Genomic DNA, 12,710 nt, shown 5'->3' with positions numbered 1-12,710 from the left:
GCTTCCAGGAAAACAGACTTCACCTCTGTCTGGATCATAATGCTATTTTAGGATTTACTGTGCCAATCCAACTGCCTGCTGTTGTCCTCTTGGCGAACTCATTCATAGCTTAGCAGCAAATGAGATCTATCTTAAAACAGTTTCCAGAGGAACCTTATCCCTCCCCCACACGCACACTGTAATTGTTCAAATTGCTCATCTCCTACAGCTGTAACTCAAGAAGGAAAAAAGGAATTTCTGTATTGCTGCCCTCTGAATTCACTTATTTTGGGTAAAGTTCTTAAAGCTTGAAAACAATCTGTTCCAGAAGCTACATTAGCTTAACAACTCCGCTCTATGAGTGATCAAAAGCATCCTTAACACTAGGTTACTGCATGCAGCTATGTGATGAATTTCCTGACAAGTATTCCCAAAGAATTAAGGAAAAAAAAAAAAAAAAAACAACACACACCCCCCAAAACAAAAACCACACAACAAAAACCAAAAGACGCATGTTAACTGTTAGCACAGATTATATTAAAAAAAAAAAAAAAACTGTGGCCTTTACACCTAAATCAGAAATGACTTTTTACTCAGTTACGTGAAAAAAAAGGCATCAAAATGTCAGAATTTGTTTGCTCTCAAACAGCAGTTCTGAGCCAGTTGTCCCATTTTTAAATAGGTTTGGTCTTTGTCCAGTTTACTTATGCTGTTAACACTTTTATAGACACTTTGATCAGCACTAAGTTCCATGTATGGAGGCTTGTATTAACTAATAGAGCGCCAGACTTCAGAAAAAAAAAATTAACACGTGCTGTGAGCTATGCCTAGGCTGTTCATCTTATCCAGTGATAACTCAGTGCAGGAATGAAGGAAGGGCTGCAGGACAAGTGAAGGAATATCACTACCATAACAGAAAAATTCAGTTTCTTTAGAGAATTTTAACCATGTCAAATGGTTTGGTCTTCACAAGTTCAATGAACTTTCACAAGATTCTGCAGTTTTAAGTATCTGAATCCTTGTAGAATACATTAAAAATACGATGAAATTAAGGTGTACTGGATTTATTTCCTCAACACCATAAACAAGTATAAGTAGTGTCAATAGCATTAGTTACTTGAACATCAAGAGCAGTCTTTTAGGCTGTCACATGGACAAGAAACTCCTGGATATGTAGGCTTTGCTTTACAAAAACAAACAAAAAACCCACCAAAAAACCCTCACAAACCGAAAACTTAACAGACTTCAGAAGCAGTCAGTATGTACTATATTTTTACTTTAAGGAAAAAATAAAGTTAAAAAGGTATTCTGAACGCAATGCTTAAATACCACCACCACACTATTTCCCCAGGAGAATCATGGTATAATTGGTTCCACAACAGCAGTTTAGAAATTTACCAACCTTCACTACCAAAGCGGAAGATACACAAGAGGTATGGCTTTAAAATATCACTACTTCATCCTAAAAAGCTCAAGCACTAGTGTTAGTGAACTTAAGTAGCTCCTAATTTCAATACCAACCACTTCACTTGCAGCTGTCTGCTTTGCATTCCCAACCTCCCTCTCAAGCTTCCATATTCCCCAAACCATCAACCCATTGCAGAGTTTCTTTTTTTGCCTCTGGATGGTACAAAATTTTAGAATTTCTCTCATTTGAAGCAGAAGCAAGGTGCTTTTGAAGTCCAATTGTTGACTGTGAATTCCACAAATCAGCTACATTCTTAAAAACAAAAAAAAAAACAAAAAAAAAAAGCCCCAAAACAAACCCACAACCAACCATAAAGAAAACAAACAAGCAAGCAAAAAAAAACCCCCCAAAAAACCCCAAAACACACAAAAAACCCAACCAAAACAAACCAAACAGCCAACCCACAACATCAGAATTTGAGCCCCTCTTAAGTCACAATTAGGAGGCTACAGAAAGAAAAAAAAGCTTCTGAAAACCAGGGAACATAGCACAGGGATGCTACCCCTCATTTTAAGCAAGAGGAACAGAGGGCACATTTTCTACGTACACATTGAACTGTTAAGCAAGAAAAACATTTTTTTCAGAGAAAGCCTTCTAAAACTCTAATGGCACAGCAGGCTGTGAAGCAAGGGCTTGCAGGAATATTTGCCTGCTCTCTGCGCTGAAAGCAGCTGCTGCATTTTAGCATCACAGCAAAGCATCACTGAAATGGGATTTAAGGAAGTCAGTCTTAAAACCTTACTCCAGTCAATAATCTGCCAGATCACTTTACATCAACATTCAACATCGCTTTGCTTTTGCACTGTTTCCTCTAATATAAAGCAGTAATAAAATTTACCTTCTCCACAGAAACTCAGGACCTCCCTATTAAAGCTAAGATTCAAGTGTTAAGTGTGGTTCCAGATACAGTATCAAAAGCAAGTTTATGTAGTAACTAACTACTACAATTAATGCCAACAAAAAAATTCATCTGTTCAAGAAAGTTTGTGAAGCTGTCTGATGCTGTATCAAACCCTTCCACAGCACTGAAATGAGCACACAAACATCTGGAAAACAAAAATAGAGGTATACTGTCATAGATGCATCTTTTTGCTGACCTCTTCCTCCCAACTAAAAATAGCCTTTGTCAGGGCACACAGAAAAGCTATATTCACTATTCAAAGCTAAAACAAATGAAAGCTAGAAATGCTGAGACTGATGGGAGGAACCTCTCTTCTTTATCCTCACACATAAACTGGAAGAAAAAAAAAAAAAAAAAAAGGAAAAAAGGCAATACATTGTGCAGACCATGTCAGCTGAAGAACAGGGAAACTGTCATCAAGATGATGAGGTACAGCAGTACTCTACGGTTCAACACCACGTAAGCAAAAGCACAGTGCAAGATGGATTCTTCTGGGGAAGAGCAAATGGGGGGTATGCCATACAGGCAGGTCATCTCCATGACTATGCATACTTCATATAAGATAAAGCCCTAATACAGCTGTCACATTACCCAAATGTTAGCATGAAAGTAGAATTCAATGAGAGATAAGGATGTACCCAGTTACAGCTCAGTAATGACACAGTTCTACATTAGTTTTCAGGTATCACAGAATAGTTTGGGTTTGAAGGGACACCTTCCACTAGACCAGACTGCTCCAAGCCCTCACCACCCTTATAGTAAAGGAGCTTCTTCCTAATACAGAATCTAAATCTCCCCTCTCCATCAGGGGTCTGCCTTGACCCTTTCTCCAGGCTAAACAAGCCCAACTCTCTCAGCCTCTCTTCATAGAGACCCTCCAGAGCATACATATGCTCCAGAGGAACAAAAGACACCACAAAGGAGTCCAAGCTCAATGCTTCCCCTAGGTTGCTGGAGTTTCTTTTGGGGGGAAGGGGTTTGTCACTTTTGTTAGGTTTTGTCATTGTCAGGTTTGTTTTTTTTTTTTCTGTTGTTCGGTTTTCTTTGTCTGGTTTGGGGGGGGGGGGGGGGGGGGAGGTGTTTGTCAGGTGGTTTTCTGTTATTGTCCTGAGTTCAGCAGTAGCAGTCATTTTTTCTCCGTCTTAGTAGCTGGTGCAGCACTATGTTTTGACTTTCGGCCTGGGAACAGCACTGATAACACCAATGCTTTTAGTTACTGCTCAAATGTTTAGTCTGACCAAGGACTTTCTGAGTATCATGCTCTGAACAGGGAAGAGGAGAAGCTGGGAGGAAGCAGAGACAGGACACCTGACCCAAACTAGCCAAAGAGCTATTCCGAACCACAGCACGTCATGCTCGGGATGTAACTGGGAGTTACCTGGAAGGGCACTCACTGCTCTATCGGCAGGTGGTATCGTACTCTCTTGCCTTGTTATTTCCCTTATCATTATTATTATTGGTGGTAGCAGTCATGATTTGTATTATACTTTAGTTACTGGACCCTTCTTAACCCATGGGAGTTACATTCTTTCAATTCTCCTCCCCATCCCTCCAGGAGCAGGGGGGGAGGGAACAAGCAAGACTGTGGCTGACAGAGCTTAAACCACAACAGTTATAATTAATATTCTACTTTTGTTTTGTTGGGATTTTTGTTTAAGGGGGTGTTTGGGGTGTGGGTTGTTTTTTTTGTTGTTGGGGGTTAAGTTTAAATATATATATATATATATATATATATATATATATATATATATGAGCTACAACAATCTATGTTGTAGCTCACTGTTATCACAAACCTGCCCCAACTAGACACCATTATTAGTTGTACCTTATCAGGCATTTTACAGAAGCAACACAAATCCAAACAAAACCCTCCCCAAGCAGAACAATATTTGGAAAGTTAGACCAGCTGTCACATCAGAACTACATCTCAGCACCTCAAACTTCCATGCAACTAGGAATAAGAAAAATAAGTTTAAAATTCATTTCATTATTTATCCCTGCTGATCTGCAGATCTTTAAGATATTCATTAAAGCAGGTCTCAAGCAGCAGTTTCATTATCTTACTAAATCCAAGTACAACAATCTCCAGAAGTAATTACAGTACTGAGTTGATATTTGTTCTTTCTTAGGAACCCAGACTACTGCTGTCAAAGTGAAATAATATCCACAGCCCAAGAGCCAGCTACAATACTCAAGAATTCTGTATAGTGCTGCTGACAACCCTGACATCACCTCACCCCTTAATACCAAAGCCATTTCTTTGTTTAAAATTAAACCAAGATCACTTGAAGAGCTAACTTACTCCTAAGGCAATCAAGAAAAGTAAAGCCTAGATCCAGTCCTTTTTATAGCTGACTGAAGAACAGATGAGAAAAATCACAGCCCAGGAAGAACTGCTGGTCACAACACAGAGGCTATTCAGAGTATAACAGAGCACTGCATTCTGTTTTAAAGATTTATTATACCTACTTTAACAGAAAGGGTCATGGCAAGCAGGATGATACTCAAAGTAGACTAGGAAAACATTAGCATACTGTTTCTATCTTCTAACATCATCTTCAAAATTAGACAACTATTATTCTGAAGTAGCAATATTTACTGACCCATTACCCCAACAATAGAGCTTTATAAAGTTTCTTTAAGAGCTCAAAAAGAGCTCTAGAAGTTAGATACACATTTATATCAAGTGAATCTCCATATGACATATTTAGCTTGTCATATGAAGTACCTTCCAATTAAGCATTTTGTCTTTGCCACAATAAAGATTTACTAAATACAGAGTCATCTCAAGTCAAGAAATATATATCCTACAGGTTGCAATCTTAAATCCACTGATATACACTAAGACAAGAAAGCTCCAATATTTTATTTATGATCATTTTCCAGCTGGCAAAGTAAGAAAGCAGAAGGGAAACTCAGGGAATTTTGGAACTGCTCTAGGGAAGAAAATACAAGCAGAGGGCAGTATTAGAAGCAAAAGGTGAATAGAAAAAGAGAAAGAACAGAATTAGTCATTAATTCACAGCATACTCATGATGTTCCCAGAAAGCTGCATCAAATCTAAGAGAATGCTAAAAATATTATAAGATAACAGCTATAACATTTGATATAGAAATCATTACCAACACCAGTCAAATCTAGCTTGCACTATGACTGATACAAAGTTTAATAGTAGCTGGGATGAATGCACCAATACAGAAATTAAGGTCATAAACCAGAGGCAGTTTCTCCCCCCTAGAAATTATTTTAAGGATTAAGGGGCCAGAATATTCCTGTGCCACCTCTTCATATAAAAGCACACCTGTGAAGCCATTTGATACTTGTTGCACATAATGAACTTACACAGGCACCTTAGTAGGATTTCTGTAGACAAACTGAGAGCAGACTGCATTATACTTGCAAACATAACCCTTGCCTCTCACACAGCAGTTGCTATAAGTTGAGAAAGTCAAAGAGGTAGAAAGCAAGTTGATCACCTAAATCTATATACATATCAGGAACAAAAGAGCAGTTCCAGAAATACTCCAAGTTATTAAACAAAAAGCACTTTCATTAACCAATAACAAATAATAATTACAGTAAGTGAACTAGTCTTCAGACAACCTGCCTCCAAAGATAAAATTCTCCTTCAAAAGGGAGAATGGATGCAGCTTGTACAATTTAAAAGAAACTACTAGATACAACTGAAAATAATTAGATGACTGAAGTGTTGAGCTAGAAAAAAAGTCTTCTACTTTAAAGAAAAAAAAAAAAAGTAGGTTCCGCTATGCCCCTCTAATTATAGACAGGGTTATTAAATAAAAGCATAAGGCAGTGCTACAAACTAAGAGCTAGGCACCACCAGAGCATGCACAAATTGGAATCTACATAATAACAAAAATTGAAACAAAGACATTATTAGAATTAGTGACCTTACAAAGCATGCAATTGTTGTAAGCAAGCACTATATAAAACCAAAATAGGTTTTAAGGAATTTTTTAAGGAATCAAAAGCATGCAGCTGATTTTTTTTAGTCATTTGTTCACAGGATAGCCTAAACATCTATTTAGTAATTTCTTAAGTGGTTATAACTATTTCAAATACAACAGCACTTACCTTGGTATTGTCACACAATTTGTATTGCAATTCTGAGTTGTAATTGCCTTCTCAAGCTCATCCAGCTGTCCTGTTTTCTTTAATTTCTTGACCAAGCTTTTCACTGCTTTTTCACACCACTTTTCCTCTTGACCATTCTGCTCACCACCACCAGCCCCTCCAGAGCCACCAGCAGTTTTTTTCCACCCCAGAAGTCTTTTCACAACTGGTGGAGTGAATGGCAATATGGATGACATGACTTTTACCAGACGGAACTCTCAGCAAGAAATAAATTGGAGATTCCTGTCTGATCCCTAAAAACACAAACCAAAACAAACACATTAGCACTAAGGTTTCACATGAAACAAATATCTTACTTAGGACCTTTCACTACCAAATGCCATAGGACACTGCATCCGAAAAAAAGTCAGATAATAGATCATAATCAGCCAGCATCATGGTCAGGTACCATTAACAAAGTTCAAATGCAAGTTTCCTGCAGATTCTTCAACAGTTAGTGCGGACTAAAGTTACTGTGGGATGAGACACTTAACTTTTCCTCAAGCCCTTCCTGTCTAAAGTCAATTCCAGAAAATACAGAACTTAATTAGAGTCTAGCTTAATTAGAGTCTGCCCATCTCCAAATTAATTTAACAAGCAAAATTGTATTTGGAATGTCATTTAGTCAATTACAGCTTCACAGAAGTCTTCCAACAGCCAGCCATTTCACAAGCCTTTTCTCCTTTTACTTGACATGTTTTCAATAACTACCAATTTTTGTTCCACAGGGGACACATTTGAAATTCACTCAAGCTTGGCAATAAGCCAACTCCTTCAATCTAGAGTTCAGTAGCCTACAGATAATGAATCTTTTCAATTTTCAGTACTTTAACTCATCAAGTCTTCCAAAATTCATTAAAGGATATTTAAAATCTTAGTTTGCATGCACCCAAGCAGTAAAACTGTCTGCTTTCAATTTTGCTAGCCTTTCATTCAGTATCAACAACCCAATCAGGATGTTTATGTAAAATGAAAGATCAGAAGGGATGCTGAAACTCGGGATATGTTTGGCATTCACTGCAATTTGCACTTCAAATCAGTTTAAAGAGAAATGCATTTTTTTCTAAATGGCTATGGTCTTAGGTTTCTTGCAGCTTCTATTAGACTAGTTTTAGGTATCAAAACATAAATCCCAAATCAACCATTAATTCAGGCAGACAGCTATTAGAAATTGCTCAAGAACATAATAGTTCTATAGATAGAAGCATGGCACTTAAGTCAAAACCAACCTTATTTCCAAGCAGCAAATGGATATTTGAACTGCAGAAAGTTAACTTATTTTCAAGCTACTTAAGTTAGTTCAGGCACCTGAAAATACCTTGGTTTAGCTAAGAACCAACAAATCAACAAACACTACATTATATTTGGCAGATAACTTTAATCATAATTTTTCAACTTCCACAGAATAGAATGTTCAATAGGAATGACATTTCAGTTTCAACTAAATTATATCTCCCATAAAGGAGCTTCTGAGAGCACCTAAAAATACAACTCAAGAACTGTAGTTGGGAGGTGTGTGTCAGAGACAGGGGTTCCAATTAACAGGGACTCAAGAAGAGTTACATTCAAAATAATCTATCCTAAATCAGAGAGTCATAGAAAGGTTTGGGTTGGAAGAGACCTTTAAAAATCACCTAGTTTCAACCCCTGCCATGGGCAGGGACACCTTCCACTAGGCCAGGTTTCTCAAACCCCCATCCAACCAGACTTTCAACACTTCCAGTGACAGGGCATCCACTTCTCCAGGCAGCCTGTTCCAGTGCCTCACCACCCTCATCATAAAAAAAAAATTCTTCCTTACATCAAATCTAAACCTACTCTCTTTCAAATTAAAAACTGTTGCTCCCTGTCCTGTCAGTAGAGGCCTTGGTAAAAAGTCAAAACATTCATTTTCACACAAGACTAATACAACAAACTTTTATTCTTTCAATAACGTTATAGAACTGTCCCAAATATTTCAGACTGACAGTTTTCCAGATCACAAAAGCATTGCACTGGAGCCCCAGCTGCAGCAAACACCAAAAAAGTAAGTTCAATGTCCAACATTTTCAAATTAAACACTGACTAGGATGCTCAGGGTACAGTTTCAAAGGAAGCCAAGCAAATACAATAGTTTCCCTCCAACAGAAAGCCCAGGTGTCCTTCCTTTCTTTTCTGCTGGCACCACCACTACCTCAGCACCAGTGCTAATACCTTTCCACAAAGGCTCAGCAAGATAAAGTAAAAACTGAGCATGAGCAACTTCCTCCCCCTCCCCAGCTCTCTTTCAGGTCAGCAAATTATAGCAGCTCACACATGGTAATATAAGTTACTTGAGCTGATGTCATGAAGAAAATTAACTCTATCCCAGCCAAAATCAGGACAGTGAGCACAGGAATACAGATGAAGGGCTCCAACCCCAGCCTTCAACAGTGGTGTTAGAATTGACTGCATCACTGGAAATGCAAGCCAGGCACGTGCTTTAATTTCAATCATTTATTTTGGTGGCAAGGCAAAATGAAGCTCCCTTTACCACATGTACTGCACTGTTTCCAGGCCTGGGAGTGAAACTCATAGTACACCGAGTAGCTCAAGGGATCAAACAGGAGGCTTATGTGGCCTCTGCTGTTTTAAGGTTTCCAAAAGAGGGAGTGGCAGTCACTCCGAGCTTTATAAAAAGACTTCAACTTATGAGCAAGGCCAACATTAGATGCTTCAGAAACATACTCAAAAAATCTAAAAAAAGACCAAACCAAACAAGAAAGCCTCTTTTGCTTCAAAGCTCACATTTTAAACACTAGAAGCTGATGCTATAATATCTGAACATTAAATTCAATACTGAAAGATGTAGGCAACCAAGTACTACTATCACTGCTTATCCACACATCAATTCTCCCCTTAATGGAGCCCACTGACATGCAACATATGTTATTTCCTGTTCCTTAGCTTCAGAGTTTACATCTTTCAATGCCCCATAATGCTCCTTTGATTGTTAGCCTTATAAAAAAAATGCACTTAAGTAGGGTCTCATTTACCATTTCAGTAAATTTCTTACTCATTCAGGCCTGCTAAACATTCTTAATGCTTTTATCAAAATTTTCAGCTTTACAATAGTCCTTGTGATAAGGTATCCAATTCTGCAATATTCTCTCCCTTAACACATAATCCTGATCTATATAAAGTTTCCTGTATTCTCTGGTGCTTTTTTTTTTTTAAGCCAAGAGACTTAAACTAACCTCTTCCTTCTAGCTATTGTTCTGCCACCTCAGGGATTTACCAGAAATATCAATAAGAATTTCACCATGTTATTCTAGTAGCAGCCCCATATCTTTAAAAGGGCAATCAGAGATTGCAACCCAAGTAGGACAGGAATTGATTCAGCTTAATACTTCAGCCAATTGTGATGAGTACTCACAACTGCAGTCAGCAAATCCACATGTATGTGCAAAGCAGTGACCTTCTTCCACTTAGTATTATGCACCTTGAAGCATTGCTTCTTAAAACTAAAAAGACCTTTACATCCCCACAAAAGCAGTGAATAAACACTCCAAACCACAGCAGTTTAAGTCCTTCTCACCTCATTTGCTTTGACTAAATTTTCTATGTATAGCAGGCAAATACTGGTTTCATTGTTTTAGAAAATAAATACTCCTGGGCTAAATTTGACATGAATATCCACAGAACTGACTATAGAGTATCTAGGTGCCTGTTTCAGTTTTTATCCATATAGCTTAGCAGCTTGTCCACTTCGTTAAAACACAAACAACTGCATTTTACAATGAGTTAATGGAAATTAACTTTCAATACAGGCCTAATGTTCTTCAAACAGGCCAGCCCCACAACCCCTTGATAAGGGAAGTTCACTCTGCACCAGAGTGGCTTAAATTAGGTTCCTATTACTCCAGTGTAATTAAATCTAGCTTGAGCCCCAGACTAAACTGATAAGAGAGCCAGGAACTGCTCTCTCATAGTCATAGTCTCTCCTTGGTCTTACTTCACACTATGGCCGTCAAACACAAATCGTAATAAAATGTCATCTGGAATGAAGCCTTGCTGTTTGTAACATAGACACTCTGATGAAAGCAGAGAGCAATGTTTAAGAAGGTTTTCCGAGTAGCAAATTTCTTCTAGACCAGGGAGTACTGAACACAAGGCTGCCTGTACTCTCCATTCTATTACAAAAAAATAATCCCATCACATAACCTGCAGCAATTCCATTTAACAAATCAACAATTACAAATATTTCAGCAAAGTAAGCTTAGGCGTTGTTTGCCTCTTGGCACAGTTCACAACTAGCTTATGGCTTTATGATTAAAAAAAAAAACACCAACAACAGAATATTAAATCCAACCTGAAAAGCAGAATTTATAGCTCACTTAGCAAGTCAGGCCTGTATATGGATGCTTTCAATTACAGAGAATTCACATGCAATCATTAAGGCAGAATTTAATAAATTTGAAAACTCTACAATACTTTTGATATTAAAACTTTGCATACTGTTCTTTACATAACACTTGGGCATTCTCTTCAGTCTCAAGCAGACCTCAGATTCATTGTTATCCAGAACCTACTATAAAGCCTGCTCTCCCAGTACTCTTGTGGGAAAGGGATTAGAGAGATGAAAACAAGTTTTGCTGGGACTTTTTTTTTAATAATTATTTTGCTTTGGTTTTAAGTTACTCTTAGTAACAGAGATATTTTTGAGCTCAAATATATCAACTGGTGAGCAACACTTCCGAAAGATCAAGTGGAACAGGAAGATGGAAAAGGACCCAGGAGGGCCTTCCATTTGGAGATTTACTGTGTAATTCAAGTTTATTTGATTTTGTTTGTGAATCTAGCTTCCAGGTAGAAAAGGAGATCACTTAAGAGTCCAATTTTTCTTAACCTCATTTTTTCAGTTGTGTTATTCTTTTTATCAGACCACCTCAGGAAAGTTGAGAAATTCTTCTCCAGGATTATCATACACACAGTTTCACACATAAAGAAAGCTGGATCTTCAAACACTTTTGTTCATTATTTCAGTGACTTCAGGTATAGCCCATGACACAACCCACATAACTGCAGAACAATCAACTACGTCACATTTTTTCCTCTTCCCCGCCACACAAAAAAATTACAAATAGGAATTTTATAGCTCTGAAGTAACAACAAATACTTGCATTTATCACAACAGAGTTTCTCCTATGTACTTATCCAGACAGATGAAACAACAGATAATATCTGTTTACATCTTGCAATGCATAGACAGCTGTAGCATTCAAACTAGTGCCATGAAGAAAACTACTAATCTCAATTCGCATGTATATCTCATATAAGCATCATTTATTTCACATCCGTAGCTTTGGACTAGGAGAGGAATAGAAAAAAGGGTACTGGCCGAACCAAAGCCTTGCAGTCCTAAACACTTAACTCCTACTAAACACTCTTAACTTTCTCCACCACCCCAGCACGAAGCTCCGCACACCCAGTCTTGCAAAAAAAAAAAAGGGGGGGCAAAAAACAAAAAACCAAAAAAGAAACCGTTTGTTAGGGTTTTTTTCCATGCACACCCACCCGGAGGGTACAAGCCGCCCACTGACACCCCTCACCACTCCGCGTCGGACGCTATTCAAGCGTGTGGACGGCGAGGAAGTAACATCCCATCCCACCCCACCGGCCGACAAAAGCCACTCCCCGCGGGCATTTCCTTCCGCCGAGATGCCCCTCAGCCCCCAACCGCTGCCAAAGCCGGCCGGCCGGCCCGCCCACACACCCACCGTGGCCGCCAGCCGCCCTCAGTGCCGGCCGCATCCCACCACAAGTAGGGGGGAAGGTCGGGATCGAACCGACCTAAGCCAGGCCCAGCCAACCCAGACCAGACCAGACCAAACCAAACCAAACCAAACCCGGCCCGGCTCCCCCAGCCCATATCCAGCCGACGGAGCCCCCCTTCCCGAGGGACGACCACACTATATACCCCGCCAGCAACACACCCAAAACACCCACCCAAAGCACAAGGAAACCAAGCTTTTTCTCACCAAGCTGCACGGCCACCCTCCCACCTCAGTGCTGCCTTCCCCTACGGAGCTGCCCACCCCCATTGGCTCCTACCGTGCCCCGCCCCAGTGGTGGGCGGGGAGGAAGTGTATTAGTTCTGCTGCCCGTCACTTGATAAAAAGCGGCCGAGGACTGGGCAGCGGGCTTCGAGGGCTGTCCCGAGACGCCGATTGGTGGATTGAGGCGCCAATCGACTGCCCACGGTGGAAA

At 39.3% G+C, this 12,710-nt stretch overlaps 1 long non-coding RNA gene across 1 annotated transcript; it reads right to left on the bottom strand.

Annotated features, from left to right (window-relative positions):
• Positions 1-5,220: 5,220 nt before the first annotated feature.
• LOC136004385 (uncharacterized) lies at positions 5,221-12,542 on the bottom strand. The gene is made up of 3 exons (XR_010608429.1): positions 12,482-12,542; positions 6,444-6,736; positions 5,221-5,279 (listed from the first exon to the last, which is right to left on the bottom strand). It is a non-coding gene; the product is annotated as an uncharacterized LOC136004385 (long non-coding RNA).
• Positions 12,543-12,710: the final 168 nt, after the last annotated feature.

The sequence above is a fragment of the Lathamus discolor genome, chromosome W (genome assembly GCF_037157495.1).
Source record: "Lathamus discolor isolate bLatDis1 chromosome W, bLatDis1.hap1, whole genome shotgun sequence".
NCBI classification, from domain to species: Eukaryota; Metazoa; Chordata; class Aves; order Psittaciformes; family Psittacidae; genus Lathamus; species Lathamus discolor.
The sequence above is the reverse complement of the archived record's forward strand: the minus strand, read 5'-3'. Positions and strand labels throughout refer to the sequence as shown.